Source organism: Myotis davidii, unplaced genomic scaffold, assembly GCF_000327345.1.
Source record: "Myotis davidii unplaced genomic scaffold, ASM32734v1 scaffold455, whole genome shotgun sequence".
Classification (NCBI taxonomy): Eukaryota; Metazoa; Chordata; class Mammalia; order Chiroptera; family Vespertilionidae; genus Myotis; species Myotis davidii.
The window spans coordinates 1,715,262-1,723,881 of record NW_006287459.1 but is presented as its reverse complement, the minus strand read 5'-3'; positions in this window follow the sequence as shown (position 1 = coordinate 1,723,881).

Here is an 8,620-nt window from a genome sequence, read left to right as displayed (position 1 = left end):
CATGTTAGTTTCAAGCTGCCGTGCTGCCAGCCGCCATCTTGGCTGGCAGTTAATTTGCATATCTCACTTATTAGCCAATGGGAAGGGTAGCGGTCATACGCCAATTATCATGTTTCTCTTTTATTAGTGCAGATACTAGTAGACTAGAGGCTCAGTGCACAAAATTCCTCTGCTGGTTGGGTCCCTAGTGGCTGTCAGCTGCTGGCCGGGGCCTCCCTTCCCTCCCCTGGCCAGCCCCATCCCCTGGTCGAACTCCCTGTTGAGGGGACAATTTGCATACTCTGCTTTTATTATATAGACTAGCGGCTCAGTGCACAAAAATTCATGCACTGGGGGAGGGGGTCCCCTTAGTTCAGCCTGCCCCCCTCTCATAGTCCAGGAACCCGCAAGGGATGTCCTACTGATGGAGTAGGCCTAAGCCACAGTCTGGCCTCCCTCTGCAGGAGGTGACCAGATTGATCAGGGGAAGATGCTGCCCCCATCACCCCGCTGCTGCTGCCACTGCTTTCCACAGCAGCTGCCAAGGTGTTTTCATCAACACAGACTTCAGTCCCTTCACGAAAAAATTACAATTTCAGGCATTTTCAAGATGTCTCTTTCATAGGATATGACCTTTCTTTTTTTTTTTATCCTCACCTGAGGATATTTTTCCATTGATTTTTAGAGAGCATGGGGGAGAGAGGGAAAGACAGAAACATCAATGTGAGAGGGACAGTTCGATTGGTTGCCTCCTGTATGAGCCCTGACCTGGGCTCCGGCCAGGGAGGAGCCTGCAACCTAAGTACATGGCCTTGACCAGAATTGAACCCGGACCCTGCGGTCTGCAGGCCAAGGCTCTATCCACTGAGCAAAACTGGCTAGGGCAGGCTATGACATTTCTTAGCCCCTCCAGCAGCAGACCTTCATTTTTTCCTCCAGGAGTGAGGTGGAAAAACCCTAGATCACCTTCTTGGAGTGGCGTACCAGGAGCTTAGCCAATGGGCAGTCAGAAAAGGTGTTTCCTGTGCAGCTCATGCGCAGAGGTGGGACTGCTGGCACTCCGTGGATGTCAGGCCCTCTTCTCTCCAGTCCTGCACCATCGGTGGCTCGCCTCACCACACACATCCCCTTCTGCCTCCTGCTGAGCAGTCATGACATTACGACATCCTGGACAATTTGCATATTACTTCTTTCTATATATATACATATATATATATATGGTTATAGATGACCTGGTGCCAGAATATTCATCAATATACTTTCTTCACTGGGAAATTTTGGTTATGAAAAAATATATATCAGCTGAACTAAACAGTGTACTTGGGGAGGTAGTTGATTGATCTTGTGCAAGTTTTTCATGTCATTATTGAAAGTCCTGAATTTCCACCCTCCATACAGAACTTCCTCTCTGAGAAGGAAAAAAAATCTTGGTCTACTTAGTACCACATTATCACTACATTAGCATATTGAAATGCTTTTTTGAAATCTGACTGATAGACTATAAACTGCACATAGATAATCTGACAAGTTTTGATATATGTACACCCAGCAGAGTATCACCTCAATCAAGGTGGTGAACATATCAGTCACTCCTGAACGTGTCCTATTCCTTTGTAATCCCTGTTCCTGTGCCCTTTCCCCCCACCCAGAGAACTGCTGATCTACTTCCTGTCATGAAAGACTCCAATTTATTCACATTTTCAAGAGTTTAATATAAACAAAATCATGCAGTTGATACTGTCTGTGTGTGATCGGTTCCTTTCAGCATTATTTTGAGCTCATCCATGTTGTTCACTCCTTATTGTCAAGTATTCTGCTGTAAAAGTCTACCATGATTTGTTTATCTACCTATTAAAGTATATTTTGGTTGTTTACTATACATATATATACATATAAAATTCTTATACATGTCTTTCTATGGACACTAGAGGCTCAGTGCATGAAATTTGTGCACTGGTAGGGTCCCTAGTGGCTGCCGGCCTTGGCCTGGCACCACCCACTCACCTGCTCCACCATCCCCCCACAGTCCTGCTCTTGTTGGGGCCCATCATATTCCACACCGCCCCCTGGTGGTCAACACACGTCTAACTCCTGGTCAGTCGAACTCCTGCGTGGGGGACAATTTGCATATTAGCCTTTTATTATGTAGGATAAGCTTTCCTATGAATACTTAGGAACAAAATGACTGGACGTGTGGTAGGTTTATGTTTTCAAGAAGCTGCTAAACTATTTTTCAAAGTGATTTTACCATTTTACATCCCATACCAAAATCTATGAAAATTCCTTCTTCACATCCTTACCAACACTTGTCAGTCAGTCTTTTTCATTTCAGCTATTCTAATAGGTGTGTAGTGGTATCCCATTGTGGTTTTTAATAAAACAATGATATTGAGTGTCTTTTCATGTGCTTATTTGCCATCTGTATATCTTATTGTAAACATTCACAGGTGGGTTTTTATGTGGACACAGGTTTTCAAATTGACTGTTTAGATCTGTTGCCCATTTTTAAATGGGACTGTTTTCTTATTATTGAATTTGGGATGTTCTTTATATAGCCTGGCTATAGTCTTTATCATATGTATGTCTTGTAAGCATGTTTTCCCCAATCTGTAGCTTGTTCTTTTCTTTCTGTAAGTAGACTATATTTGTTTAGGACACTTTTAGATTTACAGAACAATTGAGCAGGTAAGTACAGAGAGATCCCATATAACACACATGCATTTCCCCCCAGATTATTAATGTGTAATATTAGTATTGTACATTAATTATAATTAATGACCTAATAGAAGTATATTATTTTAAACTAAATTCCATAGTTTATTCAGACTTCATACCTAATGTTCTTTTAATAATATGTTCCAGTGAGGTTGTTTTATATATTTGCAATACAGTTAAGTTGTGTGTTTTTTTTTTTTATCATTGTCTGTATTCCTTGCTGGAACCCAGCTTCCTAAGTGATTTTTCAATTTGCGCACATTAAGGTTCACTCTTTGTGTTTAATAGTGCTGAGTTTTGACAAATGCCTAAGGTCATGTATCCTCTGCACAGAATAGTTCAATGCCCTAAAAATCCCCTGTGCTTTACTTATTCAGCCCTTTACACCTTCCTCTGAACGCCAGACAACCAGTGATTTTTTAAAAAACGTCTATAATAGTTCTACCTTTTCCAGAATGTCATATGGTTGGGATCCTACAGTATGTAGTCTTTCCCAACTGGCTTCTTACACTTAGCAATATGCATTTAAGATTATTCCATGTCTCTGTGTAGCTTGGTAAATCATTTATTTTTTTTATCTCTGAATAATATTGCGCTGTATAGTTGTACCGCAGTTTGGTTATTCAGTCGTGTATTGAAGGACATTGGTTGTTCTCACTTTTTGCCAATTATTGTAAACATTCACAAGTGGATTTTTATGTGGACACAGGTTTTCACAGTAACTGAGTAGTACCTAGGAGCGTGATTGCTGGATTTTATTGCGTAATTATTGTAAGAAACTGCCAAACTTTTTCAAAGTCACTGTACCATTTTTTTTTTAACTGTGGCAAAACAAACAAAACCACACAACAAACCCCACCTAACTTGAACCTTACCTTCTTAACAAAACTTTTAGTGTTCAGTACAGTATTATCTCTGCACATCATTGTACAGCAGATCTCTCGAACTTTTACATCTTGTGTCACTGAAACTACGCACAGCACAGCAGCTCTCCAATTCCATTCCCTAGCCCCTGGCAACCACCATTCTGGTTTCTGCTCCATGAGTCTGTCTACTTTAAATACTTCATATGAGTGGAATCATGCCGTATTTTTCCTTTTTTAACGACCTTTGTCCTCCCTACTCTGGAATTTAGACGCTTACCACCAACTAATGGAGAAGTAAGCTTCACACCTTTAATTTGTTAATTATTTTACTGCCAACATATTTCTGAAGGGAGAGAATGAGTTTGGAGGTTGGAAGTTTCCAAATTAGGAAAGGCTGACAAGTAGGCCAACTCTAATGAATATATTTACAGTGAAGATTTGAAAAGAAATTTGCCATAACACACCTCACAAATGGATGTTATTAAAATCTGCTTTAGGCATCATTTTTAATATAAGAGGACTTTTTTTTCTGATTTACAAACTGTCCATTTGTTCAAATGTTTGTAAGGTGTGTTAATATATATACTAGTATAGTTTTTTTTTTTAAGTCTAAGTGGTACAGAAATAAGCTCCTGGGAAAGTGTTGGTGTTTCCCCCAATTGTTGGATAACACTGCAAAGAATTTCTTCCAAATATAAGGGTTTTGCTTTGTATTAAATTTTACCATAAAAGCTCTCAAATGATTCAGAATTTTAAACATTTTAAATAATATACAAATATATCTGAAGTTGTGCATGTTTTTAAAATAGTACAAAGTAAACTTTTTATAGGTAGGCATTTTTAATAAAAAATTTTTATTTGTTTTAGGAATAAACAAGCGAACATAAATAGTACATATTTACAGCAATAAACTACATTTCAGAAGCTGCACAACGGCGTTCAGAGGAATAGCTGATGGTTTTTGAGATCAGCCTTCAAATGTGTTTTCTTTAATTCGCTGCAACATTTAAAATCTTAGAGTCCAAAGTAAAGAAAACAGCAACTTAGTTTATAGCAAAGCCACATCGTTAACACAACTATTGAGTGAACTACAGTCCTGTGACTGCTAGGGTATCTGTGAGTCCTGAAATTGAGGGCACAAGTGTGTCTTGTGTCCTTACCTGATTGCATGTAAGTTGATTTTGCATTGTACAAGAATACACAATTACTCAATGAATGATTACGAATAGAAAAAAAGGCCATGAAGGGCAAAAGGGTCAGGAATCAGAGGATGCCGAACAGTTTCTTATTCGCTGATTTCACTGCTTAGAGGAAAAATCTATTTCTTCTTTCATGTGTATAGATCACAGTCGACAGGCTTCATGGATTTTGTCCACAGATAGTTTTTGAGATAGCAAAGGCATAACGCCACATATTTTAAGCACATAACAAGGAACAACTGAAACAGCTAGAATATTTTAATCAAATCCCTAACAGAAAGGAGACAATCACGCACACTTTAGGAAAGTTTGCTTCCGAATGTAAAAAGCAACTACAGAAAATCATACAAGTCTCATTAGACGAAGCCGCAGTTTCAGTCAGAAAATGCTCATAGATGAATACAAAATAGAAACTTGAATTATAAAAGTAAGGAGTCTACCCCTCTTTTCTTGACATTTGTTAAACCTGTCTCCTTTTATTAAAATTTCACAGGTTTCCAGAAATGCTCATTCTTGCCATTTTAGCTTTATTTGGGGTCTGGTAGATATACAAAAGTATCTGTTTATATAAGAAGGCAAATGCTTTTATGTCAAAAGAGCAAAAGAACATTAAGTGATTTATGTTTCGTTGCAATGAAAGGAGTTCTGCCTGCTGACAAAGAGGGAGAGAGCATTTGCAAGAACTGTGATACCAATCTGATAGGGACAAGCTAAATCATGTTTGGTCAGAGGGTGACTAGACAATCCGGCAAATTGACTAGTGGAGCTTTGAAATCACAAAGAATCAAACAATTAACATTTTCTAACCTATTTGGTGAGTTTAGCATAACGGAACTGGAGAGGCAACGGAAGTTGTGAATTTCTTTCTGTAGATAGGTAGCACCTGCTTCGGAAAGCCCCAGCTGCTTAGTACAGGGTGCTGCGAATGAAAATGGCAGGAGTCTGATTTGGAAAGTTCAGCTGATTTTTGGATTTTCCATGACACTGCAGTGAGTTAGAACAATTTTTGGATTTAATCAAGGTTTAGGTGAGGTGGTAGCCAAAGAGGTGTTCCATTGCTGGCAGGATAATAATCTTCTCATTCTTTAGCCTAATGAATCCTGCTTTCCCAAACGCCCAGCGTCACCATGCACAGACCTTTGCCAGGTCTCCCCAGGTCAAGGAGTGAAATAACCATTCAGGCATGATGGACAGCCAAGAGAATTTTTCAAGCAAGCCACCCTAACCCAGATGCACTATTCTCAGAAACAGTGTTATTTGGATTTATACAATATTAATCTTTCCAAGTTACAATTCCATTGACCTTTTAAATGACACGTCAACATCGTTTCCCATTAGTCATTAGGTTCCAATCACAATGGCATAAAATGCTGCCTGGTGGTCATTTAAAGATGTCAAACATGTTTCGCTCCTTGTAAACATTTATATCATTTGGGATTTCCAGAAACTTCATGCAACCTAATGACTTTGTAGTAATGCCACGTGGTAGTTTTATCAAGAGGGTTCCTGGTCCTCTCTAAACGGAGGAGTAGAGCAACACAGTCAATGAATATATGCATATCTGGTCACAAGAGTTCCTTACTTAGAAGAGTAGTGGATGTTCTGAATGGAAAATGTCACTTGGATATATAATTCTGTTTCTATGACACTGCAGTAAGATAGAATAATCAAGAAGCTTCCTTAAAAAATGTCTTAGGGTCACTGTTGCAAAATATAAAATATTTCAAGCTTTATCCAATGAGTATTTTTAAAATATGTAGGAAACAGATTAACGTGAGTTCATTAACTTTAAAAAAAAAGAAATTCGGTGTATTTGGGGGAAGATTAAGTAGAAAAATATGCTATCTAGTAAAAGTGGGGTGGTTGGTTGCCACTTTGAGGTAAGGCTTGCAAATGATATATTTCCTATGCTAACGTGTAAATAATATAACAGGAGAACAGGAAAGTTAACTACTGAAAGGGGGGAGAAAATGTATTTTACTGTACATCTATGTATGCAGTCTTGAAGGACAGTGATGAATGTCAAGAACTGCCCATTCCTCTAGATAGTTCTAAACTTCTGTTTACTTCTTGGCAGGAATGAAAGTTGGTGTGCAATGCTCTCTGTAAGTATTATCTGAATTCTCAAGTTTCCTAACTAGGCAGTGTAGTCCCAGCTTCAAGCACAAACAGAACCTAGATTTAAAAGGCGTTTAAGAAGGCAAATATGGGGAAATGAGGAAAAATGAATTTTAAATAAAGATTTCCCTTTTTCCATAAAGGGAAAGCAGTAGTTATCAGCACAGAATGTTCCATTCTGCCAGAATTGGTAGAATCTAGAAGGGTGGTATTAGGATTCTGTCTGTTTAGTCATAAGCAATGGGAAAAAAATCTTAGTGACCACTTTGCACAGACCCCAGCCTGGGTTCAATGTAACTTTGACTGCAGCTTTTAAATTCACTCAGAGATCTGTAGACATACCAGTAGGCTCTGTAGAGCTCAAACAACATGGGGGGAGTGTGGAGAAAGCACCTGTCTCACAGATAGTATGTGTAATGCTGCAGTATTGCCCCTTAGAGACATAGGTTTCTCTATGGCTGCAATCACCAAGAGGGGTAGTTTAATCAGCATTAACAGACCTTCTACCATGTGCAGAATAATAGATGCTTTGGGCAATACAACAGAATGAGAAAATGGGGCATTCATCCTTCAGGATCTTATACTTTATTTAGGGAGGCAGAGCATCTATTTGCAATAGTACTGGGAAAGGCACAAATGAAATACCTATTATTAGGACAAAATGGTCATAAGAATTGAGGGAGGACTAGCAGGAGAGTGAACAGAATGTGGGAAGGTTGCGCATGGTTGGCTTTTGGATGATGTTGGCCTGATTTATAATCCTGTTGGGAAGGAGCTAGGAAGAGGGGAGTCTGGGTAATGGGGATAAAGTGTAAAACTTCAAGCATAGCAACAAGAAGCTTTTTGGGATGTGTGGCCATGGCAGTGGAAGGGTAGGGAAAACCTGAGGATTAGCTTGCTGGATGCTGAGAAGGGGAACAAGGAGAAAGAAGGTGCCCATTAGTGGTGGAGAAGACAGGTCAGACTTCACAAACGATTCCATAGGGAGCCAAGACATACATTTTCTCCAAGGTGTTAACGTTAAGTTATTAATATGTCTCATACCCTCCAGCTATGGGAATTATGAGAGCTGATTATTAGTGTGACTCTATACTTATCATGTAAATTGACAATTTGGGAGTGAAAGGTGGTTCTATTGATCATTACGCACCCCTGGGACTGTTTTACTACCTTAGGAAAGCTGGGTCATATGTTCCCTAACAAAGTCATCCAAAAAGAACCAGGGCACAATTTAGGCTCTTCAGTTGCTGTGAAAACGATTCCTTCTGGGCTTTCCTTCAAGGAAAGAATGAAAGGCTTTGGTGTGAGGGCTGGGGGAAGAGTGGAGGAGAAGGATAAAAGGAGAACTAGGCAGTTTACCGGGCATGCATAGAATCTAGCTGTTTGGAATGGAAATTGTTCTCTTTCCTCCACTCACTTTTGAACTAATCAAGACAGGGATCATCAAGGCAAAAAGAACACAAGACAGTGATGGGGTCCAGAAATGGGGAGCAGCATTGAAGGGAATTGCAACAGCATTTCTGTTCAGATGTTACTTAGAAGTTGGGGGAGGGATCCAAGATGGCGGCATAGGTTAACGCTGGAGATTGCTGCCTCGAACAACCAATTCAAATTATACCTAAAAGATGGAACGGACATCATCCAGAACCACAGGAAGGCTGGCTGAGTGGAAATTCTACAACTAGGAGGAAAGAGAATATTATACCCAGACTCAGAGGAGGCGCAGTGCTGAAGTGAAACACT